At 35.6% G+C, this 16025-nt stretch overlaps 1 long non-coding RNA gene across 6 annotated transcripts in view; it reads right to left on the bottom strand.

Annotated features, from left to right (window-relative positions):
* The window catches only part of LOC137855975 (uncharacterized), a 209626-nt gene that overhangs the window by 92173 nt on the left and 101428 nt on the right, over window positions 1–16025 (bottom strand). For 4 of the 6 annotated variants that reach the window (XR_011096101.1, XR_011096100.1, XR_011096102.1 and 1 more), the window contains 2 exons: window positions 12765–12992; window positions 12007–12097 (listed from right to left, as the gene is read on the bottom strand). The exons of 1 other annotated variant lie outside the window; for it this stretch is intronic. This is a non-coding gene — a long non-coding RNA (uncharacterized lncRNA). The remainder of the gene's footprint in view (window positions 1–12006; window positions 12098–12764; window positions 12993–16025) is intronic. One more of the 6 variants, XR_011096103.1, reaches the window with a different exon arrangement.

Below are 16025 nucleotides of genomic sequence, written 5' to 3'. Positions count from 1 at the left end.
AAAGAACAAGTGAAAAAGCTACTGATCATCATTAGAGCTGCCAAGGAAATTTCTAGTAAAATTATTTAATTATAAAAATATCAAATTCATTAAAGCCTTTGGTGAGTTTCAGAGAGTCTAGATTTATTATTATAGCTATTATTATTTTGACATAAAAGAACAAAAAATTTTTAACCAGATTATACAAAAAATGATTATTCAGCCAAAATAAAAATATTGAGAAACTAGTAAATATTAAGTTACATAAAGAAAAATAGTTTAACATTAATCTTGAGTAATCTCAGTGGTTAATGAATTTGTCTGTAATGTGGATAGGCTAGTGCTACCAGCCCTGGCCCATATCCTTGAAAATTATTAGAAAGAAGCTTGTGAAAGGAACCTTCTGCAAAGGTTTATTTACTTAAGGGATAGCTGATGTCAAAACACCCACAACTTCATGTTCTGCTGATGATCTAGTCAACATGATCATTTGACTCAGATTCCCAATCAAGTAAACTCTTGATCACATGTATGTTGTAACCACATTACTCTTCTTATCATCGACCACTTAAATTTTGTTTTAAACTTTTTATTTATTTTTTTTTAATGAAGATTTAACAGAAACTTAGCATTTCTGCATAGCCCCAGCCATACAAATTACCTTCCTGGCAGAAAGCAGCAAGATGACAGGCATCCTCTTAAAAATGCAGTCTTATTCACATTTCTTGAACAAATTGATATTCTTTCCCTTCCAGTATTGATTACCATGCACTTCATTTGTTAGCATTCAGAGGCAAAATTATTAACACTAGACCCAGTTAATCCTCAACTGCATTTTACTGAACTCCTCAAATTAACCCTTAAGGAACTTATGGGCCACCATCCCAGATAGCACTAGCACTGCAATCTCCCTCCTCTTGCCTCCCCTCACCCTCAGCTGAGAGGCTGGCTTTTCCTGACAGTTGCAAACAAATTATTTGTTCCTATTATTTGTTCCTCTAAGTGAGCACACACTTAACAATCAAATGAAACAAACAAAAATAAATAAATAAAACGACAACAAAAAGCACCACGGGATAATGAGAAAAATAGGGGGGTAGGGTAGGGTAGGGTAGGGTAAGGTGAAGGGAGAAAAAAAAGAAGGGGGAAACAAAGAAAAGAAACACCCTCTGGCACTTTTTATACCAGGTAGTAAATGCTATGTTCCTTAAATACGAAGCATTCAAGAAGCAGCACCAACTACATTGGTCGATGTTTGTTACTGTATGCTGTGAGTTGTTTCAATCAAATATATGAGATCTACAATGACACATCCCTATATCTAACGCACAAAAATTTCCACTGCCTTCTTTTCTCATGGTCAGATTCTCTTTCTCCCTGCACACATCCACCCTTTGGTCTGCTCACCCCTACACTCCCTGAAGTCTAGGAGGCTTGATAAATCGTGATAATACTTTGATTTAAGAAAAACAGTTAAGCAGGCAACAGAACTGATATCTAATTGATAGAAACATAATTTTCCTGTGAACTAGTAAGGAAAATATCTTCATAGGAAAGTCGGTAAGTCCTATTTCCAAACAAACCGCAACCCAATGAACTCTAGTACCTAATCCAGTGAAGCCTGTTATCCTATAGATTTGTGCCTGTGGTTGATTGACCTTGCTGTTTATTGAAGATGTAAGCCCCAACTGAACCTTTTTCTGAGCCTAGGACATTTATTTTGTTTTTACCAGATAATAAAGTAATGCAGCATCTGTCTCATTTGAGCATGTTATCCACCTACATATTTTAATACTGTTTTGTCTCTGAGACCTTTATCACACTGTCAAACATGGCCAAAATAGATGTGTATGGCTGAAACACATCTAAAAATTATCAGAGACAAATACTATATGACTGAAAAAATCTTGTTTCTCTAGGAAAACAGACTGAAATTACCAAAGGAACATTGTTTCTACACCTCCTCCAGCAGTAAGGTCATCTCAGGTTCTTTCTGATTCTGAAAACTTTTATCCATGTTTTTTCTCCATTAAGTATTTCAGATCCTATTAACTCACCAAAAATCATATAAGCTAGCTCATTTTGATCCTAACTACACCATAGACCCTAGTTAAAATTTACGCAAAAGATGCCAATTCTTGCTCAATTGCTACAGTTCTTAAAATTTTTATGAGTTAGGGATACCTTTTCTAATGTTCCATTTCAATTTATAATCTTTTTAGCTATAACAGAGTCCATAATGAAAAAAGGGAAATAATTCATTTTTGTTCTTAAACATTTATTTAAATCTGTATCAAAACCATATGCAGTACTGTGGTGGTTTTACCGTGCTAGGCAGCTAAACACCACAACTGCTCCCCTGCCTTAGATGAGGAGGGGAAGAAGTAAAGTAAATAACAACTCACGGGTTGAGATAAGGATAATTTAATTAAAGGGAAATACTAATAATAATAATAATTAAGGAAAGATTATTATTAACTAAACAATTTAACTAAAAGGGAAAAAAAAAGAGAAAGGAGGAAACAGAGGAGGAAAGGGAAAAAAGGGAGGAAAACAAACAAAACAAATAAAGGCTATGTGGAAGTGCAGAGGAAAGAAATTACTCTCTACACTTCCCACAAATGAGCGATGCTTGACCACATCCTTGAAGCAGGGCCTCAAGGCACGTAGCCAGTGTTCAGGAGGAGGACCAACGTTTTCACAAAGAGAGCCCACCCCTCCCCTCTTCTTCCTTTTTTCACATTTTATTGCTGAGTGTGACACCACATGGTATGGAATATCCCTTTGGTTGGTTTAGGTCAGCTGCCCTGGTGATGTTTCTCTTCTCACTTTTTTGCCCACCCCCTTGGAGGGTTAGAGAGAGTTCTGATGCTGTGCCAGCACTGCTCAGCAGTAGACACAACACTGGAATGATAACACTGGGATAGCTACAAGTGCAGAGCACAGCACTGTATGATCTGCTGCAGGGAAAGTTGACATCCCAGCCAGACCCAGTACAAGTACATATAAGATTTTCATTAACAAATGGTATTAAATTCTTTAGGAAGTTTTAGAAGAGCTACAGAAATGCTGACTATCACCTGCAAAGCAATAAATAATAGACAAACTGTTATTAGCCTAAAGTACAATCTCCAGTCTTACTCCCAGCTTGATAAAGCCAGAGTGGAAACTTTTCCTCATTTTCAAAAAGCCCCAAAACTTTTCTTTCTTAAGAAGAAAAAAAAAAAATCTCTAATTGCATAATAATACTTATTATATCTTTCAAATCAACTACCTACCAGAAAGCCAATACCAAACACATGGTAGAAAAAAAAATGTACACGGAACTGTAAGGACTACTTTTGAATGGGGAAAACTTGGTCAGTCTCATGAGAGAAAAACACAGGGAACACTCCCTCAGTAAACTGAGTAGCAAGTAAAGACTACTGAAATTGTTTCAAGCTACTTATGCTGCTCTTTAGCATAAATGCTCATAAATAGACTCATAGACTATCCTTCATTTAAGCAGAGCAAAAATGTGAATGTTTAATTTTCATGACAGCTGGAAAAAAAAAAAAAAGATTTTATGATGAATTTCCAGCTTTTGAGAATCTTTTGGACCTTTACAGTTGCATAGTTTGTTTCCCATTTCCTTTAATTTTTTTCTTCTGTCTTCAGCTTACAAGTGCTGCATCTCAGGATACAGGGATTGTAAATTCAGTTCTCCTTGTGTGCTTAAATACACAGTTTAAGAAAAAAAAAGAAAAGAAACAAAAAAACTATGGATCCAGTGACAGACATGAAAAAGTACAAAATATCCCATTGCTCCCTTTACGGAACTAGTATAACATATGGTTAGCATGGGGCTTTTCTCATCAGCTCAGAATGACGCAAAATGATCCAGTTAGAGTCAATTTGCATGTATAATAACAGAGCAGAGTGTCTACAGATTTGTAAGCCAAAAGAAAAAGTATTTGCATCTTTGGGAAATGAAAACTTCGAGTTGCAGACAGCTTTAGATGATCTTAAGTCCCATACAACTACTAGCTAATTCTCAGTAAGGCATGCAGGGAATTTAACAAGCAATTCACATCATTATCAAAACTCGCTGCTAACTCTGAGTCCTTATATGCTGAAAACCTACCCTCTAGTGTTTACTAATAGCATCCACTTAGTGTAGCAGGTGAAATACTGATTACTTCATTTATTTCTTAGTCATTTTGAAAACCTCCCACCGCATTTATTTTGCATATTCTGCTTTTCTTCATCTTCTGATGAAGGCCACTGAGAAATCCTCAGAGATAGAACAGGACTGTGGCACAGCAAACGAGCATCACAGCATGCATACATTAAAGGGCACTAGGGTGCAACACAAAACTCTTCTCAACAGTCCATTTACATACTGTGAACTAAATACAGTCACTGTATTTGTATAAGAAACTTCCACCTACCCCTGCAGGGCCAATATGTGCATACTCAAGAGCACGCTTCAACCTTTGATTGCTTTACCATCTAGTTTGTAATTTCACTGATACAAAAATAAGCCAAACACTTCAGAAGCATTATATAAAGTAGAGAAGGGAAGAAATACTTTGATACGTTAAGATTTAACAAGTTGCTTTTCTGAACAAGGGCCAGATCCTGCATATTCTATACTCTCTATTATATGAAAGAAACCTCAATTTGTTATTAGATGAAACTAAAATCCAATTTATTCATTATTTCATGTCTTTCAGGCTCATATAATCTCGATAGTTGCTTTCTATTCTATTAGTAGTGTTTAGATGTAAACAGCATTTTGTCAGGAATACATACTGATCAGAGTTTTTGCAAATAATGAATAAGGTGACCTACGCAGAAAAAAGAAATGTGACACTTTCAGTTTGATGCTGCCTCTTTCAACACTGCCTTACATTAGAAAAGGGAACAGAAACCGTGATGTGTGATGGGTTGTTCTTATTTCGTCTTGTTTTATGAAGACAAACATGTAGAGACTGATAAATAAATAAATAAAACACTCTCAAGAATTTTCAATAGTACTCACATCAGTATAGCATTTAAGCTCTGCTCAGATAAGACTTTCATGGATTTTACATCGTCTCTAGTCTTTTCTAGTCTAGTCCTTTCCCTGACTGCAAAAAGCAAAAGCAAGTTGTGGTTCTGGTCATCCGTCTCAAAGATTATTCTCTTTATATAGAAGCACTACCTTTTTTTTTTCCAATAAGCATCTAAAATACAATACCAACCTTCCTAAACAAAAATTTTATTGCTTACTTGAAACATACTTTTAGTAATAGATGCTGAGGTACAGCTCACATACAGCAAAAATCCTTGTTTCATTTTCTCTATTCCCTAATTTTAAAGAATCTCACTAGTTCCTCTCACCTCCATCTTTTCCCCATGGTTAATGATCTTATTTTATAATAGAGTGGGAAAGATCTGCTTACCTACCAAACAACTAGTTTGCAACCTGGCGTGTTGCATAACAGAAGATGCTTAGCAGATTTCTGTCCTTCCTGTTCTCTGGATGTTTAAAAAAAATAACTCCACTGGCTTGTCTAAGCAGTGTAGGGATCATGTAAAAGAAGATGTGATCAAATGAATACCTTTCAGGGACCATTTGCCACCAAACTTATTTTATAATTCATCTGCTCTCTGATACCAGGAGTTACACTACTCTGTAAGGTACAACTGTACTTTCAATGCACTACTTAAATGTTAATGGAGTGCAATTGCTCACATCCATATTTTAACAGGCTTAAGTACGTCAGCTCACTTACTTCTGGAGAGAAATGTATCTCAAGATATAAGAAAAAAGTCTATCAAAGAAATTCAACCGAGAAGTTAACTACAAAAAAAAAAGTGTAGCATTGGCTATTTCCATGTGGACTGTGGAGAAAAGTAAAGGCCTTGAGCTGTGTTTGGTTTTATTTATTTATTTATTTATTTTGGATGTGGACTTAAATACTTGGCCACTTTTCAGTTGTGCTCCCCTTCTGGAGCAGTCAAGCAGAAGATTGCACAGCTTGTGCTTTCAAAACTTTCTTGTGCTTTAGGGATATGTGAAATGTTTTTCTCCTTCTATATGGTGACTTTTTGTTATGCATAAATTAGACTAGAATATTTCAACCAATAAGAGGTAAAATGTGCATGACTTTCCTACTATTTGCACGTGTTGGGCTTTCAGAATAGAGACAGCTGTGGATGTAGAAAAACACACACACACACATATAATATGTACACATATAAACACACAATATCAAACTCCGTAGCAAATTCAGTCAAAACTTAGGGAAACATTTTTTAAATTCTCCAATACCATCAACTGCAAACAAGTCCACCATTTTATTCATTGGCCTCTCCTTCATACAAGCATTTGAGACAGTTAACCAACCACGGCAAGCATCACAGGAAATAAATGGCAGACTACCTCAGTAACAAAGCTAGCAACACAGGAGAAGCATATGCAAACAATGGGTATGGGAAAAAAACTCAAGGGAGGCCTTATCGATTGAAAAAAAAAAAGAAAGATTTAGTGAGGCTAAAACTTCCCATCTTGCTTCTCATGCTCAGAATCAAATCAAGTTTCAGTAATCAGAAAAATCAAGTCACAGATGTACAAGTGTAGTAAGCAACCAGAGACAAATTTACACTGTACAATTTTACTAAGAAACATTAATAGTATCAGAGGTGAAGATGAGCTGGCTAATATATATATTTTTTCTCTATAATTATTACAATTTTCTAAAACTCCTTCTCTCATCAGCTTAGTCAATCTCCTTTTCTTGTGTGAGAAGACACAAGAAGACACATTCCCTCTCAGTGAGGACTGAATACATTGAGCTATCTGTGGGTGAGGGCCATTTGAGGCACCTATTTGAATTAGTGCCATTGCAAACAAGAAAAGGCAATATAAAACAGACATGCAATGCTTAGAGAAGAGGAGTCACCTGACATCTCAGGTTTTCTTGTATGTAACAAAATCTGACAATCTTCACTGGGTATCTCAAATGTGGAAAACTGACTTCAGAAGAATTTTTTGTTTAAAATACATCAGGTCATTATGGTGTACGAGACAAGTGACGGAGACCCAAGAGTATCAGAAATTTAAAAAGAGCAAAGTGATACATTTATACCAATTCAAATGGTATTTAACTAGAAGTCATGGCAGTAAGTGGCCACATGGACAAGGTACTTCATGAAAAGGGAAGAACAGAGAATTTATAAAAACAAAGTGACTATCCAAAGAACAGAATAGCCCAGTTAACCTTACTGTATAACAATGTTTTAAACCGTGCAGCACAAGGAACAAATTAATATTTTTAAGTCTGAGTACACTGACCTAAAGATCAGACCATCTGTGTGGTCTGGGGCACACGTAACACAATTGCTAAAGCTGATGAAGAAAATAAGAGAAAAATGTAGAATAACAACAACAACAACAAATCATGAACAGCAATTCTTCATGCAGCCAAATCAAAAAAAGCATAGATGTGATCCTTAGACACTGTACCCAACTGAAGTACTTGCTCACTACTTTATAGAATTACTTCTTTATTGAGTACTGAAATCCAGTTTCTCTCCAAGGTCCAAAGATTTCCTATTATATAAGTATATAATAAGAGATAAACTGCAAAGGATGTATAAAAAAGTGTTTGGGTATTGTTTTTTATTGGTGGGGAAATATATTTTGAAATGCTGAGTATTTCTCTTCTAAAAAAAGGTTTGGAAAAATTTCATTTAGGTTCTTCCTCTGCAGGCAGAAGTTGCTACAGGTACACTAAAGAAAGGATATTCTTAAAGACAAATGCCACCTTCAAGTAATATTATCCTATATAATCAGATATAAAAAAAAAAAATTACTTTCAAATGTAATATAGTACTTTGGAATACTGAATATTTTTCCCTAAGAAACTGTCTAATTCATTTTGCAGATGCTTCTTCCTCTTGTGAGTTATTGTGCTCAACACAAGAAAGGAATTACTTTTCAAACAGAAGTTAGTATCATGAGCTTCGCTACTACTGTAAGGATGGAACAGGTAAATGCATGTGAACGTACTTTCTGCATATGAGTTTGAAATCCAAATACTTCTGTCTATAACAGCGATGGGTCTGAGTGATAATCTCTTTACAAGTCATGAGACACCTATATTATTCAATGATGGGAACTATGAAAAGAAATAACAAGATTTGCCTTTACAATGTAAATATTGTGATTCATCCAGAGAAATTCACACCTCCACATACAACTTCAAATACTTTAACTCCTGACCTCACTGAAGCCTCAAGTCACAGGGGAGAAAGGGGAAAAAACAAGTACTGCTTCTTGAGATTTCAATAAATTTTTACCTAAAATGTTTGGATCAGACTTTGAAAGGCATTTTGTTATCTAATTCCCATTAGTTTCAAAGTGGGAAAAACATATAAACACATTTCATAGTCTGACACATTTCACATTTCTATTTTTAAACGAATTTCTTGCTGCTGGTTTTGTACACATTATTTCCATTTTTTTTCCTTGTATCTCCAGTGAAACAGCTTTTATATTTTGCTCTTTTGTTCTAATGTGTTAAAGGCAACAAAAAAATCCCCCCTCCTCCCTGCCCCCCTCCTTCGGCTGCAGGGGGTAAAGGAGAAACAAGAGTACTCAAATAGGCTGTTAAAATATTAAAATATGCATATCAATTAATGACAAATGAGAAACTATTAACATAGTGTTACCATAATTATAGATAAAAGTAATAAATGGTAGGATACAAAAAGAGCAAATCTCTTATCAAAACATTTTGAATTTTGCATATATTACACTATGTACATTATACTTTAAAATTTCTGCTTCCAGAAGCAATGGCATGTTCCTTACAGCTATATTTGAAGTAGGACTGAATATCCAAAGGGGCCAATGCATGGAAAGATTACCAGGCAAAGCACATAGCTCATCATAAACCTTAAAATGTTAAAAAATAAAAATGCATTGTTTTCTCTTTATGTATGTATAAACTTCGTGATACTCAAGTTTTGCTAAGAAAAAAACACATGCACTGAAGGTCTGATTTCGCCTCCTAAAATAAATAATAGCTCAACAATCCAACACGTTATACAAAAAAATGCACAAAGCTACCCTGAAGGCATTACCTTGTCATTTGAGTTTGAAGATATTTATTCCCTCAAATACAGGTTTGTCAGAATCCAATACTCTCAAACCAGGCTCTTTTAGATATTACACACATGAAAGGTATGTTTTACATGTATATCAGATTTGCTTGTTGGAAGACATTTGATGTTACGTGGGATTTTGGTTTTGAGAAGTGATACAGCAATGTACTGAAATACACGAGCCCAATACAGCAATTGCAGCATGGCCACAGCACCAGCGTGTTACCAGTGCCGGTCTCTGTGCCCACCTTAACCACCTGGGGTATCCCTACCCGGGGTGGACCATGCTGGTTGAGGTCAGCTCAGGCTCGGAGCTCTCCTCAAGTTCAGCTGCTGCCAGAACAGGCAGCACAAGTACTCAGGTCTGGGCTGAGCCCCCAACCCTGCTCTGGTTAACTCAAGGAGACATTTGTGCTCTTGTAAGAGCATTTCCACCACCAGCTGACCCACTGCTGATAGCTGTTTATCAAAAACAGAGGCCACCCTCTGGTCCCCTGTGTGTTGAAATAGTCAGCTTCTTTGCCCCAGCTGAAGTCAGTCACACACATCCTGCACTATTCCCTGAGCCACATTGCCCATGCCCATGCCCATAGTAGATTCTAAAGTAGTGATATTTTCCAATAAAAAGTAAATGGTTAAAAAAAAAATCAATTAAGATAAGTCATAAAATTAATTGAATTTGAACAAGGAAAAAACATTCTTAAGAAATTTTTAAGTAATTCTTATTCCTTACTAGCAGCACCTCAGTTATTTCTGGGAAATTAATTTATATCATATCCAGCAATTACAGTTGGTTTTCATTCTTTCACAGCTTACATACTTCTGGACAACTGCTATCAATTATATGCAACTTCAGCTGTCAGCTGCTAGATGAGGTTACACCTGTGTTTGCTAACTTGAAAAGCATTCTAATATCAGGAAAGGTCTCCAAGTATACGATGTACAGGCATTGATGTTGCTTTTTTTTTTTTTTTTTTTTGTCTCACAAGAACTTAAACACAAGGATTTATAAAATGTTCTCATGTACTTAGTAGGCACATCTGAGGGTACTCTGCCTTGGAACCAGATTGAAAATACAAGCAAGGAAGCTACACAAGGGTAAGTTTTACATCTGTGTCAGGCCTCCTCAGCGGAAAAAGTTGGTTGTTCTGTTGTCACAGAGAACACTCAGTGTTATATAAAGAAGTCACAGCTGTCAGGCTTTCCTTTAGTAAACCTGCTTTCCCACTGCCATAAACAAGGTACACAAAAAGGTGGGAAAGTCTACATGTTTGGATTTCAGAAGCCTTCATGGGCCTTCGTGGAGCAATTCTGCAATCAACAAGCCTATTAATATGTCCAGTAACTACCCTGAGGTAAGTTAGAACCTAACCCAATTAAAATGTAATAATAATAATAATAATAAAATTGTCCCTTACATTTCAGTAAAGATAGGGGCTGCAAGAGTTTCAAGTACTGTGCAAGTTCAAGGTTTGAATCTTGAATATAATCTAAAACTTCAGGCAGTGCAAAGTAACACTGAGTACTAATTCACTGAGTACTAATTTAAACAAGAAACAGCTCTAGTTTCATTTCAAAAGTTTCATCTTGCTATGTAACCATTATAGGCTTAAAGCAGAAGTGACAGACCTCTTTTTCTACAGGGTCAACATGAGCAAGTAACAGGTCATACTAGCTTTATTTTAAGCTCTTTGTGTTAATGCATACAGAAGTTAAACACAAAGGTAAACAGAAAAGTAATGCACCAAAGACTGCCTTATATAGAGAGTCCTGGGTGACAAGCAGCAACAGATTGGTAGATGGTAGATATATTTTCAGAAGCTAGTACTGTTTGTATAATAAACCTGAGATCATAGAAGAATAATCTTTCAAGAAAAATAAGCTCATGAAAACTTTTTATGATGAGAACTATTTCATCATTTCAGATGAGCCCTGTGATATTACCCTCTCTATAATTTGGGTAAAGCATTGTGGAATCAGTCGCTTTTAATAAACTTGATTCAGAAATCCTTGTATAACTGTAAAAAGATCCCTGTCTCTCCTCAGCACATGCATTTATTTAAGTTTACAGCACTTAAACAAATCAACAAGAGTACAGATACATTTTCTATAAATTCAAACATAGGAGAAAGGACTAAAAATGATCTGGGGTACTCAATGATCAAATGAACTTTCCCAAGTTCAGTCTGTTCTGCCCCTGGATGTAGCTGGTAGGCAATCTCAATGCCTCAGCTTTTCCACCGTTTTCTCCCCCATCCTAGAGAGAAGGGAGTGAGAGAGCAGCTCGGTAGGCTCTTAGCCAAACCTGGCTTCAGCTTCACCTTGTTCCTCATCTGCAGGTTGATTTTTGCTGGATACTAGAACATTGAGGATAATCACATGCAATGATAGAGGATACGTTTAGTACAGTAACCCCAGTAAAAATGCATTTCATTACACTTTTTTTTAGAAAAGGGGAGGAAAACACATACACTCCATGTTCTAAATATAAAATTAAATAATGTGGTCATCATTTAAGAATTGTCCGCTTCTATTACAATACGATTTTATTACTGTGTTCTTCTCTATGGACATATCACCATTGGAAAGAGGCAAACAGTTTAAAAAACAGTTTTCATTCTGTTTAAGTTCTTGTTGAGAAACTATCAGTTGTCTGAGCTGATTCAAGTAATCAGAAACAACAATAGTGGTTGCAGAAAAGGAAGCATCTGTTTCAGATGGATTGTTTCTGCCTGCCAAAACCTGATCAGAAATCAGTCTCATGAGGATATTGTCATTTCCAGCAAGTATAGGGAAAATTTTGTTTCTTAGATGGCATACCAGACAGACAAACAATGAAACCAACCATCAGCCAGATGTTTGCTAAGAACACACAAGTATGAAATTTCTTACCACAACCAAAGGAAGAATTTCTGTCACAAGTTCAGAACAAAATGGCATTTAACTGTCCATCTGCCTCAATGAGCAAAGCCGTTGTCTCATCCTGTATTTAAAAAGATGTAAACACAATCAACCCCTCTTTCTGAGCCCCATCGCACCTTGCTGGGTTTTACTCACTTAAACCATTTGGGCATCTAGTAGCTACTGAAATTAAGTGCCAACTGTCATTTCTTCAGAGCTCCTAAATTTCAGTATATGAAAACAACTTCAGAAAGCAAAATCAATAACATTTATCAACCTTAGTGGAGTCAAATACTTTGGTGAAGACCGACTAAAGATCTAGATCTCAGCTATGAGACAGATGATCTCACCTTAATGTCAATGTTAAATGCTCACAATGTTTATTTAACGGCAACAAAAGAACAGCTAAAACATTGCCAACTATTTTATCAATATCCTTTTAGAATAACAGCACCTGTGCTAAGAATATGATGAGTTAAATTAAATCCTCTAAAAATTATTTCTCAATACATAACACTATGCTGTTATGTCATTGCACTCCAGCTCTGCTCTAATACAATGATTTTTCATATTACATTCCAGCCCCCCCCAAAAAAAAAAAAAATGCAGCAAGGGCATGTTTAGGCATTCAGATAAGAATTTCTTGCCAGTCATGCAGATTAAAAAATAATAATAATAAAATAAAATGATAAAATCAAATAGCAGATATATGTCAACTATGTGCCGATCACATCAAAGTGCACAAATACCTTAAGGGAGGGTAAAAAGAGCCAGGCTACTTCCAATGGAGCCCAGTGACAGAGCACAAGGTAATGGACACAAACTGGAACACAGGTGGTCTCCTCTGAACATCAGGAAGCACTTCTTCACTGTATGGTTGACAGCACTGTCACAGGCTATGCAGTCTCCTTCCCTGGAGATCTTCAAGAGCTGCCTGAACGTGCAACCTCCTCCAGGCAGATGTCCACAAGAGGTGCCTTCCAGCATAAACTGTATTATGATTCTGTGATTTTATATCAGACACTCACACATTCATGCATGCATCTCAAATATCAGAGGAATGGGTTTATGGGTAAAAGCATATAAATATAAGCTGACATTAAATAAAGACTTTTCTCTGAAATAGCACTAAAAATAGCAAATGAACACATTTTTATCACTAATAAAATCCAACTGCTGCACCTGATTTGGAAGATTAGCTAGAACATTTGTGGGCAGCATGCATCAGTTACACATTTTTAAATAATGAAACACTACACGCAGCTGGCTTTTAATTTTCAACAAGTTTCTTAAATCATTACTTATTATCCTATTTATGGTTCTTCAAAAATCAATGAGGGGTGAGCACTTAATTCACACAGCAGCATCATACGCAAACACACTAACACATAATTAGTGGGTCAGTTATACCTACAAAGTAGGCATATGTGCTTTAGCTATTTGTAATGCCAGATGTTTTACTAGCACTTAACAGCTCTAACCATCTTTGGCCCAATGCATTAAGGTTTGAGAGTACATTTAATGTCAATTCTTGCTTTGAAAATGCCAAGGAGACTGGTTGAAAAAGGGTAAAAAATACAAAGAATAATTTGCAATATAAGGCCCACAGAACCTTAAAAAAGTAGGTATATGAATTTTTATTCGTTTCTTAATGTTTTGGCCAATATAGGTGACAAGAACATCATGAGCAAAAGCAATATTGCTCTGAAATTATGTTGGTATTAGAAACTGAGTATCTTGCATTTGAGCTCATCATCTTCAGATACGTTGCTGAGTATTTTTTATTTTGTGCAGAGGCATCAGTTGTTTTTTCCCCTACTTTTTATAGTTTTTCAAGCCCTTTCAATGTGTTTGATACATCCTTCCCCACTCTCAGCTCTTCAGTCTCGTATCAGTGAATTGAGAAACCCAAAACTTATCCTGAGACTACCTCCTGCTTCATAAAAATAATAAATTGGCATAATCTAGGTATCAATACTAACTTAAGTATTTCATAGCAGACTTTCGTAGTTTCTACTGAACCAAGGTATGTTTCAATCATCACAGGTTTATGATGGTTTATCACAAACCATTTTGATGGTTTATCACAGGTTTATAACTTAGGATATGTCAACAGCCTCTGTTTCAAAACTGCTAGCTGCATGCTAACCTATGATTTCACATAATTTCACTCTACTGTGCTAAAGGTACAATGTCTAGTTTTACTGATTAAGATACAATAAAACTAGATAAAATAAACTAGACTAAATAAAAACTAGAAATATAATCTATGAACAAAACCCATAATCCACTGAAATTTCCACACTCACCCCTTTTTTTTTTTTTTTTTTTACAGGGAAGATATGGGAATGAACATATTGCACACACAAATTTGAGGAGTGTATAAGACAAAACTGTAAAGGCTTTATTACCTCTATTAGCTAATTCTGTTAGAAATTTAAGAAATTGAACTTCAAAACCAAAATAGGATCTTCAAGCAAAGCATCTGTCTTCTGTCAAAACTATCTCCTCCCCTTAAAAAAAACTTTATTAACATGTAAGCAGACGGTCAAAAGTATTGACTTGAAGAGTAATAAAGAGCTACAGCTTCAGGTGTGTCTTAGATGTTAAACTTTACTGAAGAAATAACTCCCCTTTGGTTTCTCACTTGGTTGCCTGAGACACTAATTCTCAGCTCAAAAGATTATCTCACACTTCACTAGCTCTGGTACCTTAGTATAATCATCTGCTGTGAACTCTTTCTGCACTTCACAGATACACTGCAGGGAAGAGAGCAGTCATAAAAGATAAAAAAATAAAAAAGCTATAAAAGGCCACAGCCAGTTTCATCATAATAGCTACTGTTTTCTTTAGATTTCAGACATACTTTCCCAAATTTTATTTTAAGTATTATTCAGGGTCAATATAGATAAGAAGTCTAAGAGTTTATTTTTTCCTGTTCTCTTGAAGCAATTTCACAAGTCCTTGCAAGGTCAGGCACTGCACTTAAAAGACAACAAAGTTTCCTCTTTAACTGTAATTAATGCCATTTGATCATCAGTCAACATACTTGAAAACAGTCATGTTGCAGGTGTACACTATACACGCTGTCATTTACTCAAGCAAATTTGTATCTACATGTATCAGCCTATGCACTGGTGACACTCAATTTAGTTATGTAGAAAGTCTTAATCTGTATAAATATTATTTCTAAAGGTTATGGATTGATATACTAATACAGTTTTCTTATGCTGCCCTGCTGACAGAGGAGTGCACTATAACCATGCTGAAGAAGGACAGAAGGCTTATGCTGAGATCAAGCAATCAACTTATCAGACCTGACTGTCATTCTCCCATTTATTTAATCACTGCAAGAGTATAGAGTTATTCAGCCTTTTAATACACTGAATACTTTCTCTGATTTTTTATTTATTTATTTTTTAAAGAAAGTACCAGTGCATAAAGCAACAGAAATTCTCTATGATTATCCTGAGAGATTCAGTACCTGAGGTACCTGAATGTCCCACAAAGCTGGCAAAGCTCCTCTTTGCATAAAAACCACAAGGCTGTACAAATTAGAGTTGACTGATTAAGAGATATTTTTATTTTTTTTAATGATATGGGTAAAATAGCTAGAACTGCAATTTGTTAAGAGACGTACATGAAAAGCTCATTTTCAAACAGGAATTGTATCAGTTACTACTTTTATTTGAATAGAATACCTGATTCCTCAGGTTAGTTGGGAATTTGGGCTGAGCATTTTTTCTGATAGGAAAAAATGAAACCTAAACCTTCAAAAAAATGAATCACATTTATAGTAGGAGAAGGGACACTGATTTGATCTGTTCTGATCAAACACAGAAAAACTAAAATCTGTTCCAAATAATTAATATCCTAGTTTCAAGATATGGCAAAGGAAATGTTTATGATATGGCAGTTTTATTCTGGTGTTCCATTTTCCAGGGGAAAGCTATTTCTAAAAACACCTAGGTGAAACTAAACAACATTCATAAATGTATTTATGTTAATAA

Source organism: Anas acuta, chromosome 4, assembly GCF_963932015.1.
Source record: "Anas acuta chromosome 4, bAnaAcu1.1, whole genome shotgun sequence".
Classification (NCBI taxonomy): Eukaryota; Metazoa; Chordata; class Aves; order Anseriformes; family Anatidae; genus Anas; species Anas acuta.
Note: the sequence above shows the minus strand (reverse complement) of the source record. Positions and strands in the feature narration are given on the sequence as shown.